This window comes from Rhinatrema bivittatum, chromosome 14 (genome assembly GCF_901001135.1).
Source record: "Rhinatrema bivittatum chromosome 14, aRhiBiv1.1, whole genome shotgun sequence".
In the NCBI taxonomy this organism is placed as follows: Eukaryota; Metazoa; Chordata; class Amphibia; order Gymnophiona; family Rhinatrematidae; genus Rhinatrema; species Rhinatrema bivittatum.
Window position 1 is genome coordinate 36,834,267 of NC_042628.1, and position 23,928 is coordinate 36,858,194.

Consider the following 23,928-nt stretch of genomic DNA (forward strand, 5'->3'; position numbering starts at 1 on the left):
TTGTAGTTATATTTATTTCTGTGTGTAATTTTAAATGTCTTTTTATGTACTATATTTGTGATGAGAAATAGGTTATATAATAAAAGGATATGCAAATATGCAAAATTATTTAATAACTTCTGTAAAAGTTTGACCATTTTTTAAATTTAGTTACCATCTGTGAATTACCTTTCATATTGTTATTGTATGGTATATATGGTTCAGTAGCCAATTATTGTTTTGGGGACACCTAAAGTTAATACATGTTATCCTGTTTCTTCCTTTCCATCCTGTAGTCACGAGAGAGCTCTAAGTCTATTCCATGCTCTTCTGAATTCCATCTTCTCCACCTCTTTCCAGCATCTGTTTTACTGAACTCTCCGGCAGCGCTGAGCTCAAGGCCTGAGTGGGAAATGACAATGGAATATACGGAGTAAATGCAACTGCTGGCACGAAGCACTGCATAGAATGTTCACTGCACTGCATAGGGGAAATGCACTTAAATCAGTGCTTTTCTTGCATCTTCGAGCTATGAAATTATCTTTAGTGATTGGCGCGTCACTTTGCTGATAACAGTTTCCATTTAAAAGTCAGAGCTGCTTGACCCCTGCATTATGGCTGCAAGATGATGAGTATATCAGTTACAGGCTGAAATCTTTTTTTCTATAGACCCAGTTACTGCACAGAGAAAACAGAATGTGAAGCTGTTTTCAAATGCAAATGTGTTCTTACTATGGCTGGTGTTACCCAATAATTAGCTGATGTCAGCTAGAGAAAGACCACATCATTCTGTGAGCGCTGTGCCTAAACAACTGAGTATATAGTACAAATAATCTGTGGATAGCATCCTAATGTGCTGAAGAAATACAAAAACAGACTGTATATATATAGCCACCTCAGGGAATACATGCCTGGCACTTTACCAGGATGAGAATTTCCAAAGCAGAGGGAAAAAGAGGAACAAAGTTACTGTCATTATTACCAAATCACAACCGAGTAAACTCAAGGCCAGAGCAAAAATAATGACTTATTCAAGGTCACAGACAGACCTTCAGCAGAGGGAACATATCCCAGGATTTCTGTTCTCCTGCAGCTCTCTTCCCAACCACCACACAAGTACTGGTAGCTATTTAAATTATCACAAAGCTTTATTATTATTAATTATTTAGATTTGCGATTAGATATGGGAAGGAAAGACTGCTGGGAGTGAACTGAGGAGGAATTTAAACTCTGATCATCGGGGATGAATGAAAAAAAGCCTTCCAGTGAGTCTAAGCCTTCAGATAAGTACAAAATTAAATACTTGTATAGAAATGGGAATAAAGGACAACTTCTGGAAAGCTATGCGCAGTACTGCTCATAGTATGATAAATAAAGTCCCAGATCTGGAGGCAGTCATGGAAGAGGCTGACTGGGAAGCAGTGGTTGTAAATGGGGATGTAATACATGGAAAAACATGGGTGGGATATAGTTATACCGGGCTGGAAGGGCCAGGGAGGAGGAGAGGCGCCATATATAATAAAGAACACTAAAGCAACCGAACTGCAGGGCTTACCAGGTAAGGAGGAGGCCCTGTGGGTTAATCTGGAAAGAGGGAAAGGAACATCTGTTCATACTGGTGCGATTTCTTCGCAGGCAGAAGAAAAGGACAGAGATTTAATGAAGGATAGTCACAAAATGGCTTTGAAAGGGGAGGTGCTATTGCTAGGGAGTTTCAACCTGCCGGATTCTGACTGGGGCACCCCAGCTGCAGCATCTTCTAGAAGCAGGCAGATCCTGGATTCTCCGCAGGGAGCACTGCTCTGTCAGCTGGTAGCAGAACCCATAAGGAAGGGGGGGGGGGGGCGCGACACTGGACCTGGTACTTACCAGTGAGGATCGCAGATGATCATATGAGATCCAGTGATCACCAGACAGAGTGACTGAGTATTAAAACGCAGGCAGGCAGGTGGACCTCGGCTTCTGGAAATCCAACTTTGTTTAAATGGGGGAGAACCTGAAGGATGGGAAAATCTAGGGGAAGTAGGAGAGCAGTGGGAAAACTGAAAGGAGTTAGGGTAAGGGCGATTAACCATTCGGTGAGGAAAGTAAATAAAGGGAAGAGAGAAGAGAGACCACCATGGAGTCCAAAGAAGGGAAAAAAAAGGTTTAGCGTTTGTAAAGTTCAAGAGAGTGCAGACAGAGGAAGGTAGGCGACAATATTTGGAAAAGCTAAGGGCCTGTTTGTAAAAAGCCCTCCGAGCTTCTCTCTACCAGCTGGCAGGTACGTACGTATGAACGTATGTAAAGCTGAGCGAGTGTGAGAGGAGCCTCTTGCCTTGGCACGGTTCATTTCCAAAGCCACTAGAGAGCTGCTCCGTTCTGCTGGGTCCATGTGGGTTTCCACTCCCTTTCTCTCTTGTCTTCTAAAATTTTGGGAGAGAGACTGAGGAGGGGGAGGGGGGCCTTGTGGTGCTTCCCTAAGCTCTTCTTTAGGTATAAAAGTCCTCTCTGTTTCCGTAGTGCCTGATCCATGGAGCTTGATGTGCCACATGCCATGTTTTGTTTTTATTAATGCGGGTAGGCCTTGGGCTTGATAAGGTTGGGATGCACTTCCACATCCCACCCAGTCCACAGTCCTGCTCCAACAGGTCTGTGTACTAATTCTATTCTATGCTGCAACATTCAGAATACATAAACACACAGAAATGACGGCGGGAAAAGGACCAATGGTCCATCCAGTCTGCCCAGCAAGCTTCCCATGGCAGTATCTGCCGCGCCGTGCAGGTTACCCCATGTATCAGTCCGTGCTTTCATTATGGACTTGGCCATAGAAACAGTCCTGTGTTTTTTCCTTAAATGTCTGCACATCAGTACCCTAGACTGTGGAAAAAAAAAAGTCAATGGCGTGTGTTGGTCATCTCTGAATCCAAATTCCTCTTTCCCTCCATCCCGCATGTAACATGGTTGAAGGAAGACCACATATATAAATGCCTAATCAATCTGAAGGTAGTTTTAATACTGTCCAATATCACAGAGCTATTGTTTTAACTTTAAGCTAATTACAAGGGAAATAGTTAAGCACGTGTTAGTTCAGTTCCTTGAGGCTACAAACTATGCAAAATTAGCCTTATTCTTACATTACATCTATACACACAGAAATGCACCTGATAAATATTAATTGTGGATATCCTGAAAAATAGGCCTGTCTGCAGCCCTCTCTGCAAACCCTTGTTATAAGCTGTGTATTTGAAAAAAATTGTTTTGCAAGAAACTAATGGACCAGCGACAGTGCATCATGAGGCCATACAAAGCAAGCCACCAAGAGCTGTTCCTGAGTCCTTGGGCAAATAAAGTATTTGGGCCACCAAAGCAATAAAAATTGTAATTTCTTCTAGCTGAGCCCTGACTATTGCTGGGTGACCAAGGCCCCAAGGAAATGCTGCAGTTATCCCCCAGTGGCCCTGCAAACAGGAGATCCAGATTCATGCCATGAGCCAAGTTTCTGCTTGAGAAAAACACTGGGACCAGTGACCTTCAAGAACAAAATAGGATCTTGTAGTATTCAATTATCTATTATCAGGCACTTACATACCCAGGGCCAGATTAAGGACAACTGATGCCCTAAACATCTCTTACAAGGGGCTCAAGACATCCTACAGAGCCCCATGTGCTGCGGTGCAGCGCTGGACTGCGCAATTGAATGGAGGCATCCCGTTACGACAGGACTGGCGCGACCAAGGTGTAAGCTGCATTTGTGGGTCTGTGGCACATTTCTACATTTTAGACTTGTGCTTCATCTGGATTATTTTGAGTCACTATTTTTTTGGTTTTGTTCAGAGGGACTCAAAGGATTTGGTGTTCAGCATTGTGGAGATATTGTCCAGGTCTTGATTTTTCACCCCAGGCTAGGTGTGAGACTAGCAGTCTGTGCATGGGGGATGGGGGGGGAGCGGGGCAGGGTGCCTGGGCCGGTCTCCTCTTATTCTGGGGCCTCCATCAGCATTTCAGAATCTCACCAACACTTTTGTTTTAAAAGGACGTCTGGAGAGAAAGGAACCCTACTGGCAGAAATGAGACATTTTATTCAGCACGCTATAAATCATAGAGCAAGGTAGACGCTTTTATGTATGACCCTAACACACTTATTAAGGTTCGCGACTGTGATAGCTTGTCGTGCAATTTATCAGATTACCTTGCTATTTCGCTTGCTTTGGATATATCAGACAGGTGCCTGGATCTGCCAGGCCTTGGAAGTTTAATGTTTCCTTACAGGGTAATGTAGATTTCGGGAATTTAGTGTCACAAACCATTTCAGAATTTAATGACACTAATCCCTCGTCGCAGTATGATGTGGGAGACTCTGAAATGTGACATCATCGCAAACGGATCCGGGCAGTTTGAAAGGCGCCAAGCCAGCAGGCGCATGTGATGGGGAGGGCTACCCACCAGTGCTGATCACCTTGTAACAGCTAACATCCAAGGTAAAAAGACAAAAAAATTGAAAAAACTGCCTTTGAAACTGAGAAGAGATTTCTGTGGGGAAAGCCATGATTCTGAGACCTGCCCCCTCCCCTGACATCATCGCAAACAGATCCGGGCAGTTTGAAAGGCGCCAAGCCAGCAGGCGCCGTGCCGAAGGGGTGCGACAAAGGGGCACTCCCCTTTGTGCACCCCTTCATGCAACCCTTTGTGTTATTTGTTTAATATGCTCCTTGTTATACCTTTCGCTTAATTGTTAAGAACTTTGATTTTGATTATTTTATTTTTGTAATCTCTTAGCCTCAGGTACAAAAATTTTAGATTGTAAGCCCTTTTAGGGGATAGTGAATTACTTATTGTACCTTATTGTAAACCGATGTGATATCTCTTTTTGAAATGAACATCGGTATATAAAAATCGTAAATAAATAAAATAAATAAATATCTTAATAAAAAGAAATTGGCCTGGCAGTCAGAGCTGATATCTTAATAAAAGATTTAGAGCAACAGCATGAAACTACAGGGTCTACTTTGGTGCATAAGAAGCTTACCTGGGCTAGCAATAAGCTTAAAACACTTCAGACATCTGATATAGAGTGTTCCCTAAGGTTTACAAAAGGACATCAAAACTACCTAAAAAAGTCACACCTGCTAAAACATTCACATGAATTTTCCATTAAAGATTTTACTCTTACTTTCTAAAATCCAAAAGTACGCACCAAGCCCCTTCCTAACTCCATCCCAGGCATGGAACATGACATATGCACATACGTTTACCTGCATGTCGGCTTAAACAAGTGGAGCCCCATATTCAGAAGCAGTTACCTGGGTAACTCAGATGTCAGCAAGCTAAATGAATATTTGGGCACTTATCCGGCTAAGTTAGGAGCATTCCAGGGGTGTAACTGGGAGGAGAGTTAGCTGGCTATTTTAGCTGGTTAAGTCTCGTCGGGCCAAGGAAGTGTCCTAAAGTTAGCCGGCTACATTTACTCAGTAGTGTGGCTGCCCTACTGAATATACCTCCAAAGTTAGCCATTGCCCTGGATCCTCCATGCCAATGCTCTATACATGGATTATGTTTCCAGAATGTGGCAATAGTTAAATGAGCCGCTAATAATAGTTGCCCCACTAATTGTCTAAGCTTTCGAGACACTAGAGAGCTGTCCCATCTGCCCAAGAGCCCTGTCAGGGGTGCAATAAAAATAGGGAAACACAAAATATCTGCAGTCTATTGAATGACTTATGACCAAAAATACTGTACCCCCTGACAGTGCCACCACATATGAATGTAGGTGCCTATTTCTCCACATCCTTGCCAACACGTAATGTCATAGTTAGGAGGAAATCTGGAATAAAACACTGGAGTATGATAAGTTCTGTGCAGCAGTCAGACCATTAGTTCAACCCTTTGCATGCAAAGTGAATTACGATGGGCAGCCAACCAAATTCCTTCGCAAGCTCTAGCATCTAAGTCCATATCCAAGTCTGTTTCATTTATCTATCAATGACTGCATTGTTTAAATTATGAACTTACTAGATATTACCCCCCACGCCAATATATAGCAGTGATACCCTCAATAGAGGCCCCAGGGTCACCCAGGAAATGTTCCATTCTGTTTAACAGTCGAATGGGGAGTGTAAGATCTACAATGTTTCCCAAGGCTTGTCTCAACAAATAATCCCTGCGACCTTTTACCACGCATAAGAGGCAAAATGAACCATCTGTTAGTCGAGTGACTTCCATTAGAAAAAGTCCAAACTTTTATCCAGTCACTCCCACCGCACATATCTGCCAAACAGCATTTACATGGAGTCGTCCAATAGTTGTTCATCTTCTTGGACCATGGTGCAGAAATTATTGAATGATCATCTCCATAAAAGGGAGATGGGATCTTTGTTTGCAGGAAAACATAAGTTTTATAGGCATGGTAACAAACCAATTAGGCTTTTAGCCAATTTGGTGAGAATGCAGAAGGGGGTCTGTGCATGTCAAGGGTCTTAAGAACTCTGAGGGAGACATTTGTGCCAACGTGCAGGAGATAGGGAAAATCTTTTGTGATTTATATCATCAGTTATATACAGCTGAGGGGGAAGACCCCATTGCAAGGTCAAATTTTATGTCCAAGGTACAATTACCTAAGTTGGAAGACCAATTACTGGCGAAGCTCAATACTCCAATTAGATCAGGGGAGATAATGGGAATTATCAAGGAATTAAAACCTTTTGAATCTCCAGGTCTGGATGGTCTGCATGCTACATTTTATAAGACTCTTATGTGATTCATGTGCAGGAGCTTCTCAAATGTCTTTTTGATACAGTGATCCAGACAGGAGAAATGCCAGATTCATTAGGGGCAGCTGTGATCATAGTATTTCCCAAACCAGGTAAGGAACCTGACAATCCTGCCTCGTATTGGCCTATTTCACTCTTAACCTCGATATCAAAATGTATGCAAAATTGCTAGTAAATAGGTTGAAATATGTCCTTCCAAATGTGATCTCCATTGGACAATCTGGTTTTGTTTATGGTAGACAATCTAATTCCAATATTAGAAGGCTCATCTTGGCTGTGGAAATGAGCAAATGTAACAAAATACCAGCCCCCATGGTTGTTATCGAAGGCTTCCTCCATGTCAAAGCTAAGGTTTCTTTGTCCTTTCTTAAGTAAGTTCTGCAGGAGAATGGGTTTGCTGGAAGTATCCTGGATGTAATACAAGTCCTTACACCAACCCACTGGCTTATATCCAGATTAATGTTACACTACCGGAAGCTTTCTTGTTACATAGAGGCACGAGGCAAGGATGTCTGCTATCACCTTTATTATTCACTTTGACCCTGGAGCTCCTTATAAGAAGGATCAAACAGGAAAGTTCTGGATCCCATACGGTATTAGGCCTAAGGTAAAGTGCACTGGGTGTGGACTTGGCCCACAAAAAGCCAGGAATAAACTGAATTACAATTCCAATATAGTAAGCCTTCCATATCATAATTGCCAGCACTCAACTTATGAATAAGCCATATTGCAAATATTACACCAGGCCCTAAACACCAATACACCTCCTATTAGGGAAACAGGTTAAAGCCAGGTTGTTGTAAATCCCTACACAGAAACTCCGTGATAGCAGAATACCTAAAGCCTCACTCACACAAGCAGAACACAGATAGGATCTCACCAAATACAGAATAAAGAGACCATAAAATATAAATTGAAATGTGCAAAAACTGATCTGGAAATCACAAGAAGCTAAACTCTGTAAGCGATGCAAACACAATCAAGAAATTTAAAACATTAAATATACCAACAAAAAGAATGTCAAATATGCTGATAAATTCAGCCAATTAGAAACACATATAAAAATGTTTAAAATATTACCAAACAATAAAATATTTCAAAACAGCTGATGTATCATATCCAATAATTAAAACTAACAAGGATAAAAATAAAATCTCCCACTCTTCATATCTGGGAACTTAAGTTTTCCAGTCCTCCTGAGATTGTCGTAGATTGAAGGAGGGTGTACAAACTTTAACCTCTCTCATACACATATATACAGATACTCTCACACATGCACATACATATGCACAGGCACTCTCTCTCATACACTGCGATGGCACTTGATTAAGAGGGAGATACCCGGAGTCGAGATTCACACGACCATCCGGGCCCACTGCATCCCGTGATCTCCACAGACTGAGTCTTTACTGCCCACCGCATCCATGAGCGGGTCCCTCCTGTTCGTCAGAAGTTTGCAGAGCTGCCGTGCTGTCTGTTTCTGGGGCTTCAGATTTAAGCATTTTTCTCATCTTGATGCTTCTATTAGCCCAGGCGGACATAACACGTTGCTGTGGCAGATTTTAGCTTCTAAATGCAAATGGTTAATAGGCCCGACTGGAGCTCAGCTTCGTGCAGCCTCTCGGCTCAGAGCATAACTTTTCTGGAAAGTTCCAATATTGAGGTTTCTGAGCAGTCAACTTTCCTTGTATCTTTTGTGATGGAACATGATCTGTTATGAAAACATCTCTCTAGAATATTAATGTAAGTTTTTGTGATCAGGTTGTAATATTTCCAGATTTAGCTAGAATAAGCCAGGAAAGGAGGAAGGGATTTCTTGCTATGAGACAAGAGGCTTGTGCATTAGGGGGGGTTCCTTCTTATTAAGATACCTCTGTAAATGTATTATCAAATAAAATTGAGATTGCTGTGTTTTATTTTGCCCCAGAATTTTTATGTACTTTTCTGGATTCTAAAAAATGCGGTCATTAACTCCCAGTCAGAGTCACTTGGAGGCAATTGGTATTTAGTGTGCAGGGTTAAAACAGGTTAATTGTGCATTCTTTACCTGTTCCCCTTTTTTCCCCCCATTGGCTTCCTTTTCTTATCTCATTTTTTTTTGTTTTTTTGTTTTTGTGGGCTATGTGTGCTGAGGGAAAATTTATTAGGGTTTGTGCAATGTATACAATTTTTTCTTTGTTGCTTTTCATGCGCGCGCATGTTATAAAATCCGGGGTCGGCGTGCGCAAGGGGGTGAACAATTGTGCATGCCGAGCTGCGCTGCCTTCCCCATTCCCTACCCCCCCCACCCCACCTTCTCTTACCTCCCCCGCCTTTTCCCCCCCCCTACCTTTTTCTTCTTTGTTCTTTTGTTTTAAAACTTAACTTCAGCACGATCCCCAGCACAGGGGCAAATGGCTGCTGTGCCGGGGGCCTCTGACCCCGCCCCATGGACCGCCCCCTCCCGCCCCTTTTTTTGCAAGCCCGGGGACTTACATGCATCCCAGGGCTATAGGCCCGGCGCGCGTAAGCCCTCCGGATTTACGTGCGTAGCCTTTTAAAAATCTGCCCCAATGTTTTTAAGAGGTTTATAACCTAATAGCAATTCAATAAAAAGGACTTCATACAACATTCTGAGCAATAAAGATAGATAATGGTGATCGTGACAGGACGATGTTTTGTAAAAAGGCTCTCGACAAGGATGAATTTCCATCTTCGGAATATTGCATTCTTGAAGAACCTGGGCCCATGAACTCTGGACGTCAACATCCTCAGTCTCCTTGGTGACTTGCTGGGAGCAGCTCACAGGTCTCATCAGAACCCCTTGGGGGCAGAGACATTGAAACTTTACAGCTTTAAAAGAAGCAGGCCGTCTCAGCCGAAGCCTACGCCGATCAAAGAGGGAACGGACTGACAGGGAAATGAGCGCATCTCTGTTAGCGAATACTCTCACCCCTAGAAAAGCATTAATTTCCCTCCACTTACAGTTTTGGCTAATCTATCTTAAACACTATAGTCAGTCTTGCAAAAATAATCTGGCTAGGAGGAGTGGAGGTAGGAACAGTGATAAATTAGGTCTGGTTTCTGTCTTTCAGTCTGAGGTGAAACTGACATTAAGCTGTAAAATACCAGGAGAGGAGCTGCTGGAGGGCTATCACAGCAGTCACTGGCTTAGATAATTAGTGCACCATCATATTATGGAAATCCTATACCAATTATGTAAGGATGCTTTCCAGGCTGCTCCATTCTACATTTGACTTCATGACTGAGCTGCAGAAGTTACAAACTGCTCGGGTCTACAAATGAGCTTGATAAACAAAACCACCATAGATCGGAGTGCCAGTAATAATGGTAACAATGTAACCTCCTCTCAGCACATTATAACAATTAAACAGAACAGGCTCTAAAACACTGCATGAAAGAGAGACGGGCTCCATGCAGAAAGCTGTAAGTCTAGGTTAGACAATGGCTTTGGAACCCTATTCACATATAATAATAAACTGAACAATAATTGGATTTATCTAGCACCTTTCACCCAAAACAAGACGATTCTTTGAGGAATCATCAATAAAATGGTCACAATCCAGACACCAGCTCCTGAAATAATCATCCTTAGGGCCTGATTTTCAAAAGCATTTACACACTTAAAACTGGACTTTACACACGTGCATGCACTTTACCTGTGTAAGTGGACTTTTGAAAATTGCCATTGAATTGTCAATAGCTTTTACTCACGTTAAATGCACATAAGTGAGCTTTTGAAATTGTTACGATAGTATGTTACATTTCTGTGCATAACTCCTTAAAAAATGACCTCCAGTATCTGTGAAATTCTCATTGTCTATACCCAGCCAGCTCAGTCCTACCAACAACAACTAAAACACACAGCTCATCTTTCAGCTGAGCCAGAATTTTTCTAATGTATTATTGATTAGCCATTTAGGGTAGTGGAGAGAGATGGGTGAAGCTGTGCGGTTCTTATACACAGATCACATCATACTCAACAAAGGAGCATACTTCCATTCATTGCATATCCCTGCATGCATGTATTTATTTATTTTATTTATTTATTCGGTTTTTATATACCGTCGTTTAGACTAGCCCTCACAACGGTTTACAACATTTCATACAAAAAAAAAAAAGCATCCAATAAAAATATAAATCCGGTCATCCACGCATCAAACAGGGGGGGACAGGATTAGCAATTAGAACACTCATAATAAAATATTTAGATGTATCTTCACAATTCTCCTTCTTTCACCAGACGGCTAGTAAAAGATAGTGCAGATAATGGATGAGGAAGCTTGTAGTCCCTGGTCAGACATCAGTCTTAGGACTGTGAGGAAAATATTGGATGTATGTTATTACAAACCACTTGAGCTTTGCTCTCATGGCATGTGATCTTTTGGAGACCCCTGTAAAATTGATTTCAAATCTGGGAATTAATCTCCAATCATTATGTTTCATGATACATTCTATCCTCATTAGAAGGCTGTTATAACGCTCCCTTTTTCTGGTAAAAGTTACTCCAGTTTTATTGACGTCCATGATGATGCGAGGATAAAACTTGTAATGTAAAAAATAAAGAATGGACTTTTTTTTTTTAAACATTATCAACACAAGTCCTGTTTATTGTTAATATGTAAAAGGCATTTATGGTTCCAATTTATTTTAAGGTTTCATGTATTAATGTTTTGCAAAATCTTTGTTAATTAATGGACTTAATAAAAAAAAGTTTTAAAGACAAGGTTCCAATCCCACTTTAACCTCCAACGCCTCAGGTACAAACTTAGATTATGAACCCTTTAGGGAGAGGGAAATAGCTACAGTACCTGAATGTAATCTGCAGAATATAAAATAAATAAAAGGTTATTCGTGAATTATAAAATCTGTATCTCTAGCCTCCAACATATGCATGTATGTATGCTTGCATAGAAATGCATCCAATACATTGAAAGCACATATTTCGATGCATTGAACACACATACTTTTCCTACAGATTTCAAAATATATGCGTGAAAAGAAAACAGGACTTATTTATTTATTTTATTTATTTAAAAGGTTTTATATACCGACAACCGTTTGCCCATCGTGTCGGTTTACAGATAACTTAAAACCACGGAATAATTAGGCATAGCCTTTACAAAGAACATAGAACAGTCAAAATAACAAGCAGAAAACTGAATAAATGGTTGTTGGGTTCAAAATGGGGGTAACACTAAGTTGGGAGAGGAGGATAAATAAATAACAGTAACAGCGAGAAAACGCTATGTACAGGTTCAACAAATACATTCAGTGCGATTAATGAGCAGAGGAGTTGGTAAGCAAGGGTGAGGAGGGGTAGGTTTGTAGGAAAAGCCAATACTCACATATATCCCAATTTACTCATGTAATAGAAATTACCAGTTTTACTAATTATTCAACCGGTTCGCCCAGTCCTCCCTAGATAATTGAGACCCTCCTGGTTCTTCAACCTGAACTCCCCCCCCCCCCCACCCAGTTCACGCAGACCTCCCACCCAGGCGATAGTAAACTATAAGCACGTTTGCTATCACTTCTGCAAGATAATTACAGGTGTTCAATTACACGAGTAAACTCTCACAAGTAAGTGCGCAAGTCTCTTAAACTAGCAACTTACGAATGGAAATGTTGGGCCCACACTGACTGCTCCTTTTTTAATGCATGTATGTGTGCATGAGAAATGTAAAGATACACTGGTAATTTCAAAGTTTTATAAACCACCGATTATGCGAGTACGGGCTACTTCCATGCATATATGCTATTTTTTTTGCAAATGTTTTGAAAATTATCTCCTTAGCATTTCTCTGGCATGAAGGTTCTCTGACACAGATATTGGGGTTGTGGCTATGTTCTCCTGGATGCAGTCAAAATGCCGTCCCAGGTTTTGGCTGGGATGCTGGTTGTAGCTTTTGGGCCCTCTGCTGTCTGGGTTTAGGGGGGTGGAGGATAGCACCTCCTTGGAAAATAGATGGATCTTCTTGTTGCCCCACTCAAAAACTGCCTCCATGAGAAGGGATATCTGGAGTGGCAGTGGAGAAGGTTTGAGGCATAGCACAGCGGTCTTTCATTTGAGCCATCATTTCCTTGACCTTATCTCCAAAGAGATTCTCTCCACTGCATGAAACATCTGCCTATCTTTCCTGGACATCTCACCTGAGATCTGCAACCATGGGGGTCTGTGGGTATCCATCCCTACCATAGACTCCTGATGACATTTCAAAAACATTGTAGCTCTAAAGGACCATATATGTTTTAAACCCACCAATCCCCTGTCCACTAGTGACTCTAGAACATCACCTGTCTCCTGAGGGAGATACCATGACCCTCCCTTCACCTCTTTCAGTATATACTAGTCCCTGAATCGCTCATAGGATGTTTTGTGAGCACTGAGCATAGCACCCTAATAAATATTTCTCCCAGTAAGTTCTAGGGTATGGGAATCCTTCCCTGGGTGTATCGAAGAGTGGGTTCTAGACCTCTTAGTCTTTTTGAGAGGGAATTCGACTACAACTGACTAATGAGGTTGCTGTTGCTTCTCAAATCCAGGAGCCTTTTGGGCATGGTCTATCGTATCCACCTTTTTATTTACTGGTGACATTCTCCAACATTCTCATCTGTGTCTTGTGCAGAATTTTGTGGAAGGGTACTGCCAAGATTTCCTTGTAGGGGATCCATAAACTGGAGGATGTCAAGCATTTTTTTCCCTGGACTCTTCCTCCTTTATAAATTAAATCGAATGGTCACCACCATCCTCTTAACAAAATCAGCAAAGGAGAGATCTTCTGAAGGAGATTTTCTCCCTTCCTGAGGGAAGACCTGTTGACTCCTCCTAATCAGAGTAGTCCTCAAACCTATAGGTATACCCCCAGGAATATTCAGATTGAGCCAGAATCATAGGTTGGTGGTGTGGTCTAAGTGTGCATCTGGCTAGAAAAAAAGGCCTTGGTGAGAGCATCTCTTGTCTGTTGGGGTCTAGATTGCAAAGAACCTCTGTGCTTCCCTGATGCACTGGAAATTGACACCAGTGTGGCAGTTCTCAATGCCGATGCCTCTCCAGGAACCGGCATTCTTCCGGGGTCTTTCCACTAGATGCCATGAGAGCCTCCAGCATTGGCTGGACTTCAGTTTGCATGTCTACTGATGTTGTCAATACACCAGGGCTTGCAGTTCTGCATCCAGTGATGCCTGGATCCTTTTTTTTTTTTTCAATTCCACCTCAAAAACTGTCAATGCCAATACTGCATGGATGCAGAAGTGGTCACATCTTCCTAGGACACTTGAGGAAGATCGGTGGCTGGCATCTGGGCTCTTGGAGGCTGTTAAAATTCCCAGAGGGTGAGCTACCCTCTCTGCAGGAATGATTTGGGGAATTTACAGCCACAGTCAGAATCTCCTCATTACTGGCATTGAGTAAACAACAGGGACTGATGCCACTGTTTCTTAGCCTTTGCCCGATGCCTGGCACCAGTACTCCTTTATGCTAGAACTAATGAAGCAGAAACCTTTGCTTTCATCAGATGGGGAAAGCAAGACAATAGTCTGTTAACTTGGCCTTTATGGGTCTCGATGTCAAGGAAGATCAACAATTCCTCGATTTTGATAAACTGTTAGCATCTGGTGCAGCTCTCAGGCTCTTCATTGCCTATGTCAATGCCTCCTGTGCTGATGGGCCAGACTTACTTTTCCAAAAAGAGCTTTTGCATGTCGCTCAGGCGGAGTCATTTTCCTATACATGGAACACTACGAGATGTTGTGGTCATTCCCCAGGAAAAGCACACATCTATCATGGGAATCCATGACAGACATGTTCTACTCAGAGGATTCTTGTTGAAGCAACAAGCCCACTTCACTTTTTGGGACAGCAGCCAAAAAAAAAATCAATGAGGCAAAAAATATAATGACTTGATTTTAACAAAACCGGAGCAATGTTACCCGATGTACTGATACCGATCTACATGACAATGAATGGAAAATTAAAGAAAACCCGGAACATGATTTAAAAAATAGTCTGATAAAAATAAAAAGGGGTGAGATAAAAGTGAACTGAGAGAGTCCATGATGAAAACAGAAAGTTTTAGAAAATTCTCTTCAAGAGAAAATAACCATTTTGCTCCACAGAAAAACGAGAACTGACAAGGCTTTGCGTGACATCTGTGATACAGGACAGCGCAAATAGGCTTAGTAAAGAATCCCAAAAATGTCTTGATTTTAAGTAATCTTCACTGTCACCCACCTGTGAGGACTATACATTCTGTTCATCCTTGAAGAAAAGGCATATAATCAAATCTGAACTCTAAATTAGTTCAAATCCCACTGTCGCTCCTTGTGACCTTGGGTGAGTCACTTTACTCTCTGTTGCCTCAGATACAAACCTAGGCTTGGATTCACTATTCTTTCGTAGAATGGTGAATCCTGCCAAAATGGGGGGTGGGGCGAAGGGGGGGGCGGGCCTGCGAAAGCCCGCGGCTTTCGCACCAAATAGCGACACCATAAAAGGTGTAGTTATTCGGCACGCTACCACCAACTCCGCCCCTCCCCACCCTGACTCCTCCCCTCCCCGACTCCTCCCCTCCCCCTAATTTGTATCATATCACATGCGAAAAGGCCCTTTTCACGTGCATTAGGGCCCTAACGCACACGATAAGGGTTTAGAAAATAACCCCCTTAGATTGTGAGACCCCTGGGGATAGGGAAATACCTACAGTACCTGAATGTAATCCACTCTGAAGTGCCAAAAAGCGGCATATAAAAATAAATAAATGCAAGTTGCAATTCAGTTAATCTACTATCATAACATGCTTTTCAAGAAAAATATATTTTTACTTTATAATAAAAAGAAAACCTTGTTTTCAATTGTTACCTAACATATTTTAATGTCTTGTTAATGCTAATTTAAATTAAAATAATTTACTTAGTATTCACAACACTGAGTGTTTAAAATTCTTATTCCATCCTCATGAATACATTATTCTAAAATAGGATGTGTTTGTAAAGTAGTGAAGATGACTACTGCAGGAAGGAGAAGGCATTGCAGAACACGAGCAAATCAGCAGTTTATCATCAACTTTTTTTATTTTAAAACATTTATAACCTGCATTCTCTCTACTTCCTCAGGGGTGTCCACTCTGTTGCAGATCTTAGTGTCAACCGCCAAAAGACAAACATCCTCTTCTAATGCTTCACACTAGAACTAAAAGACAGAACTGGCTCCAAGATGGATCCCTAAGGCACGACACTGATCACCTTTCTATACGCAGGGCAAATGGTATTTATCACCACCCTTTTTTGGTCGATCGCTCTAATCAACTTCCAATATTCTCCACCACCTTAGTACCCATCCCTAGGCTGCTCAGTTTATTTATGAGCCTTCAATGTAAGGCAGTATCAAAAGCTTTGCTGAAATCCAAACAAGCCTCATCCAGCACATGCCCTTGATCTAATTCGCTAGTCGCCCAGTCAAAGACCTTGAGCGTATTTGTCTGACATGAGTTTTCTTCGGTAAAACTGTGCTGCCTTTGATCCAACAACCCATTGGATTCTGGATACTTCGCTATCCTTTCTTTCTTTCTTTTTTTTTTTTTTTTTTTGAGTCTCCATTAATAGTCTCACTACTGAGGTTAAACTAACCAACCTGAAGTTCTCATACAACTTTTTTTTTTTTTTAAACTTTGTTTATTGGAATCACAAGCGACAATACAGATAGATGCAAAAAAAAAAAATGTCTTCAGCATAATAATACAATAGAACTGTAGTAAATAAATTCAAACTGGTCATGTGTCCAACTTAACCTGTTTTCTGTTTTTCCCCCCCTTGCACACTCACTACATCCCAACACGCATCCCACATTCACATCCTACACACACTCCCTTCAAAATGTAACATTCAAGATGTGTTTCCATCCCAAGTCATATAGTTGCATGGTCTTATGCACTTTCTTTCACAGCTGAAGGTAACACTTAAGTTGTATTGCCTGCCATGGATTACTAATATCCATGACCTTCTGTACTTCATAAAAAGCAGTTTGCGCCATTAGCTGAGTCCAAACCTCAAAGTTAGGAATATCAGCCCCTTTCCAGGTTGATAAAACAATTTTTTTGCCAGCAATACAAATCCTCAACTTTGCAGTCTCCCTCCATGATCCAGGAAATGCAAATACAAAGGTTTCCCAGACCAATGAACAGTGCAATCCAGAATCCGTTCAATAAAAGTACATACTTTTCCCCAATACTCCAGCCTGTTACAGTGTGGTAACTTTATAAACTAATGTATGGAGGAAGGCCACACAGATACTCTATTGAACTTAGGAATAGTGTAAAAAAAAAACCCCAACATCCTCCACATCTGAAAAAGCCAGATGTCCCTCCTACCCTCCACTAGGGCTGGAACAATAATATTTAGTTTGCAAATAGGCCAAAAAATGACTGTTCGCTAGATCCCAAGTTTCTTGCAGATCTTGACATGAGAACATGGTCCCAGAGTCTGGATCATGAAATTTTCCCACACCATATAACCCCCGATCCCTCCGGGCAAAAAAAAACCCCCAAAACATTTTCATACTACTTTTATAAAGAGGGACATTCGCATTGCTCCAACCTCATGGAACCACTCCCATTTCCAAAGGTCTATTAAACCTATCCTTCAGTGGCTCTAGCAAAACATTCCTAAGCTCTCTTAATATCCTAGGATGTATTGCTGTCCAGCCCCATAGCTTTAGCCACTTGCAGCTTTACAAGTTCTGCACAAACCTTTTCTTCTGTAAATGGTGCCGTTCACTCTCTTATCATACAAACCCCCACCTTTGTTGTTATAAACCATCTTGCAGTTTAAGATCAGAAAATCAAGCATTTCTGCAACTTCTTCTCTTCAGAGTCAGCAAGTTAACTAGAATCTGTACGTGAGCCTTTTCTTCTGGAATTTTGTTCTGAAAGAGGCAAGACTCTCTGCTGACCTTATGATTTTTTTATTGTCTTCCACCAAGCTTACATGCGTCAGCTGGCAAGACTTTTTAATATTTTGTTCATTTTGGGATGGCTTTTGGTTTAGGAGATAGTCCTTTGTGGACTACTTGCAAGTACCAGTTGTTGGCAATATTGGGATCTGTTTTTAAATTTAGGATTTCTTATTTTATCTTGGGTTTTCATTGAGGACTGAATGAAATCGTGTAATTCAATATAATGTGGTATTTCAGTTATTGGGTATTTAGGGGTTTTTTTTCATCAGTTTTTGTTTTGTTTCATATCTTTTATATTAGGGTTTTGTTTTGTTTTTTTAATTGATTGCTGTATTCCTTTTTTGTATTTATTCTCTAATCAAGCTTGTAGTAAAGCAAGTCACAAATGTTGAGAATAAATACCAAACTTGCAAATTGAACCCTGCACTTCCATGGATTCTAATAAGGAGAGGTACAACAACTTAGATTCATGATGAGAGGCATTAAACAGGAGCTGTTAAAACTTTAAACACCAATATCTTCTTAGAAATTAAATACAAATCAGAAAGGAAAAAGGAAATCAATGATTTTATTAGGATTTAACTGCCAACTAAATTATCCAAAATTATACTGGAATTACTGCAGCTTTAAAAGCAGCTCAGCACTCTTATGTAATAGCAGTTTTGCTCTCTGGCTGCTCTCTGGCTTTTGTTTCAATGGAATTGTTTGTTTCCAGTGGATGCATCAGCAAAAGCTATTCACAAGGAAAATCAGTTTCTGGTTAGTCCCATTGTTTCATAGGCGTCACTGTGTATATGATAAATGTGGGATAGAAAGGGGAATAGGCAGGTGTCTTCGCAGCTTCCCTCATAATTCCGAAATACACTTGTATCTCTGCTTTTTTTAAAATTCATATACACTGTAGTAACCTGTGCATCCTCCCACTGTGACTCCCTGTCCCTCTGCACACTAACAGGAACTGATGAGCTTGCCTTATTTCTTAGATTTTCTGAGTCGTTCCTTGCTTATTTCTTCCCAGCAGGACAGCTATGGCTACCCCCACAGGAAAAAGAGAGGAACACAGCCACTCTTAACCAAGTAAAGAGGCTTTCCTAAGAAACTGAACAAAAGACAAGGTCACGACCCTCGCGTGAGCTAAACCAAGGAATGCCTCAACTTGAATTGACGGACAAAAACAAATTATTAAAAGGAGGGGAGAAAATAAAATGATTTTAAGCTTAATTTCTCTTAAAGGTTAAGAGCAGGGTTGGCAATTGGTTCTTACTGCTTTTGTGAACCCTGCCCAAATACATTTCAGAAACTCTGCAGAACATCTTGCGCCTAATTTTCAAAAGGATTTTACATGCTTACAACTTGGTTTTACATATGTAAATATACGTTACCCCTGTAAGTGTCCTTTTGAAAATTGCTAGAAAACATGTCATTGAGTTGTCCATAGGATTTATCCACGTTAAGTTCATTTAGCGTGGGTAAATGGTTTTTGAAAATTGCTATGATAGTATGTTACATGTACATGCGTAACTCCTTTGAAAATTCACCTGTTGGTATTAAATGTCAGTTTTAAGCAAACTAGAATGTCTTGTGATGCAAATCACAACACCAGGCTGACACCAAAATCCCATGACAAATACTTCTAGGAATCATTTTCAAACTTCCTGCCTAGGTGCAAAGTCTGTGGGTACTTCGTATTTGTGGATCTTGTACCTAATTTTCAAAAGGAAGACACATGCATTCCTTTCCATTGAAAGCTGACCACAGCTACAATGTATCTGCGGATTCTGCACCTGCTTTTTGTGCATTTACTTCAATGAAAAAATAATGCACATAGATTTGAAAATCCAATCTATACTCATTGTTTTCCTCCCCTGACTGAAACACACCTCCAAAAATGGCTCTTCACCATCCAGCTGAAAGTAAGCACACTATGGAAGACTGCATTCACTTTTAGCCTGGGTAAAGCACCAATTAGTTGGATAAACAGATTTGAAAATTGCCCTCTTAATGGACAAATAGCTACTTTTATTTATCATCCTTTTGTAATTGGAGGGTCTTAAGGTCCTTTGTTCCTTAAAATGTGGTTGAGTAAGTTGGAATATGAAATACAAAAATCAGCATTTCTTATAAGTTCATCTAGGCAAAATAATAAAAAATGTTAGGAAACAGTATTTATCAGAAGGATTGGGAGCTGTGCATTATGCTGGAAAAAGTTTCACACCAGGCATGTGACAACTATGAGGTACAGGAAGGAGAAGGTGTGTGGTTTCTAATTTTCATGGTTTCTCCAGTCAGTTGCTTTATCGCTCCCTTGGAAAAAGTAATATGCACATGTTGCCAGCTTGGATTTAAGAAAAAGAGCAGAAACAGAGAGCAATATAAATTACAACTTTCTAAATGTGTGTTATTCCAAAGTGTACCCAACACACGTACACAAGAAAATTCAACATATGGTATTATCCTTTTTGTAGTTTCACAAAAATATTTCTTCAGCCACCTGTAATCTATAATGGATACAAATGAATGGAAGCACTTTGCAGAAATATGTACCAGGTTACATGGAGCATAAAGTATAAGTTCCTTTCCCTGCCCTGGGGGGTCCTGGACAGCCATAGATTGTACAAATGATTATAATATACATTATCTAAGGCTGTGTCCTAAACCACTCTGCCGCCACCTGCTAGTGACCTGATTAAAACAAGACAGTCTTCAATGGGGTGAATTTTCAGTGAGTTACATGCGTAAAAATGAGCATGTATGTGCTTAAGTAGCATCTACTCGAGTACACACCATTATATAAACATCACACACACATATGCGTGTATTTCTGCTTTTGCACACACATAAAGAGGGGGAGCTCTAGGGCCATTTTGGAGTGCAGCCAACGTTTTTGCACATAAGTTGCTATTTTATATTTTATATATTGCACATGAAGATTTGCCAACTTGCCCGTATAATTTTGTACCTGCTAATTGTCTTGTGTAAGTGATAGTAAATGTATTTATTGTGTACTATTGGTCGGGAGGAAGGTCCAGATCACCTGAAGAAGCAGGAGGGACTCAATGACCTGGAGAAGGACTGAGCAAACTGGTAATTTCAATTACGCGCTCATGTTCTAAAATATTCCCATTCGTGTAAGATCTACTTTATTTTCACACTTAAAATATAAGTGCACGTATTTTAAAATAAGTTGGAAAAGTACATGCTTTCAATGCATTGAATGTATTTGCATATAAGAATACATATGTGCATATGTTATGGGGTAAAGAAACAGTTATTTTATTCTTTTGGTTCTAAGAAGGGGCCTTTTCTCACTGCACCCGAGTTTAAGATTTTATAGCTTACATCTATTTATATATTTATTCAATTTTTATCTGTCTGTCCAAGAATAGCTCAGATGCTTTACAATAAAACATTAATACAATCAGAAAGATAAACCATAAAGATATTAAACCATAAAACAAAAGCATACAAATATGAACATAATACATAAAACCAATATATACACATAAAAACAAATGTAAGATAAACATAACTCACAAATGTCCTATAAATAATCATCTAACCAATTGGCTAGAATCAGAAGATAATCATAACCTGCAACATAAACCCCTAAAATTAATAAACCATATAATCACATCTAAAATCCCATCATTTAGGCTTTATTTGTTGGTTGCTTTTATTTGGACTTTATTTAGATGTTATATTATCTGTTTTTTATATTTCATTATTTAAACAAACAAATATATAATACAATGAACAAAACGTACATGTTACTTGTCATAGTATCCAGAAAATACAGTTTAACAAACCAATCATTAAGACCAGGTGAAACAAGGCGCCTATGACATATCCTTAAGGATCATTAACATTCCTCCATTGCCAATTAATCTTCCAGATATTTTTCATACTTCTCAGACTGGCTTTTAAGAGTGGAAGACTTCTTTTCCATACTTGCAATGTCAGCCAATAGGCTCCTCCAGTGTGATAATAAAGGTATTGTTTTCCAATAATAAGCCTATTATCTGTTTTTTTTGTTGCTGGTACTTGCCTTGAGCACCCCATGGAAAGGCAAGCACAATCAAAATAAGCAAATACATTTAAAATCATTTCTCAATAATCAGAAAGATATGGTATGCTCCAAACTGATTTCCTTGACTTTTCTCCACATGAGACAAACCCAATGGACCAAAATTAAAACCATAGAGGATAACCAGCTATTTTTAAGCATGGTAGCATAGTAAATGATGGGAGATAAAGAATAAAAAGGTCCATCCAGTCTGCTCAGTAAGGCGTTCAAGGTTATAACTGCTGCACCGTGCAGATTGCCCTTAATTTTCAGACATAATTTTCCTCCACAATCTAACTTATCTTAAATTAATTTAGCCAGCTGGCTGCTGAGTGGCTTACCAAAAATTTAATGAATCCAGATCCAGAGGATCTACTTAGCCTAACTCCTTAAATTAGGCAGGCAGATCCTTTGAAGAAAAACCTGCTTTTCCTCCTGGGGTTCCGCCCTATATCAAAGTCAAGATATCCCAGTGATCCCCCTTCCTGCCTGAGATCAAAATAAAGACATTCCCCCCTTAGCCTCCCCCCTAGTACTCTCTCCTTCTTGTCCGATGTCAAAATAAATGACTCCCTGACAGCCCCCTCTCCTGATGCCTGACGTAGATATCAGGCCCCACCTATGCACCATCCCTCCAGAGTCTGTACTTATGATACTGAAGGGTCCTCATCTTCCCTAGGAAGAGTAACATAAAAGCCCTCCTACCAGCACCACTGCTCATTGCTGAACGGCGCTGCCTATTTGCGCCACAGGCCGAAACCCTGGTAGGCAGTGCCATTCAGCAGTGAGCAGCATTGCTGGCAGGAAGCCTCTTGCATCTTTCCTGCTGGTGAAGAAGAGGGGCCTTTCTGCAATAGGAGGACTGGGAGGAGTTTGTTGGGGGATCATATTTATTTTGATATCATGAAAGAGAGGAGGGGGGGGGGGGGGAATTGCCATTGCTAGATAAATCTGGGTCAGCTCTCTCAGTTAACCTAATTTTCAGTGCTAGTCAGCTAACTTCCCTTCCCTTCAGGGCCATCCAATTTTGGAGCAGCTAAATGTAGCCACTTAGCCCTGATCAATTTTCAAAGCAATCAATCTAGCCACCTGACCCCAGAAGGTAGGCAGCGATCCTTTTAAAATAAAGTCCCTTAAAAGACATTGCCAGGGATGTAGGACAATGCAATGCTAAAGTGAAGACTTTACTGAAACACAGCAAATATTGTAGTATTTCATAAAGGATACAATTTTGGAAATATCATCTATAGCCAGGAATTTTGATCTATATACATGACAGTCTTCACCTCTTTGTATTCCAGTACCACCATTCCTTGAACTTCATCTTAATGCTGGCATACAGCAATCCCAGTCATTCTGGTACTGACCTGCTCTGACAGTGCATCTTGGTCCTACCTCATGAATCCTGCACCCTCACACAACTCTACGAAATGCACCATGAATCTGATCCACAGCACGCCACGCTAGTCCAGTCCCAAAACACTATCAATGAACTTTGGGCCTGACCTTACCTCTTCACATTCTGTCACTGCACTCAAATTCTATTCTGCAACACCCTCTGGTGTTCCTGTTTCACTTTCAAACACAATTCTGTCAAAGTATCCTAATCCTTACCTACCACACTTGTTACTATTGTAGCACTGAACTCACCACGCAACATTACTCCAGCAAAAGGAAAAACACAGAGCTCAGGCAGGAGACTCAATCTTAACCAAATCACTGGGAAGAAATGGGATTACCCCATAGCATTTCCTGTGACCTCTGCACACGATAAATTCTTCTCCTTAGGTGTGGAATTAACCGGAAAGTTGCATGCTTCACAAATAAAATGATAAGTGACAAACCTGACAATCAAATGATCCCCTTGCAGGCAAACTTTGTTGACAGATCTTTCATGTCTAGAAAGGGGTTCCACAGTTATTAATGCTTTAAATATATAGGGGTGTGCACAGATGGAGGTAAAACCCAAGGGGAGAACAGATTTTTAAAGGAGCACCCCAAATATTGTTGGCCAATCTATGATAATGCTGCATTGCGCTGCAATCTATGATTTTCTATGAAATGTCTTTACTCTCAAAAGATAAACCTAGATTGTTGTTGACAAGCTATAATGACATAAAGCATGTAAAGTGGATAAAAGCACAGAGCTCCTCAAAATACAGCATGAGATGGTAGAATTTCTG

General features: G+C 40.6%; 1 protein-coding gene across 17 annotated transcripts in view; it reads right to left on the minus strand.

Annotated features, from left to right (window-relative positions):
* The window catches only part of MAPK8IP3 (mitogen-activated protein kinase 8 interacting protein 3), a 135,845-nt gene that overhangs the window by 110,471 nt on the left and 1,446 nt on the right, over nucleotides 1–23,928 (minus strand). The window lies entirely within an intron of this gene.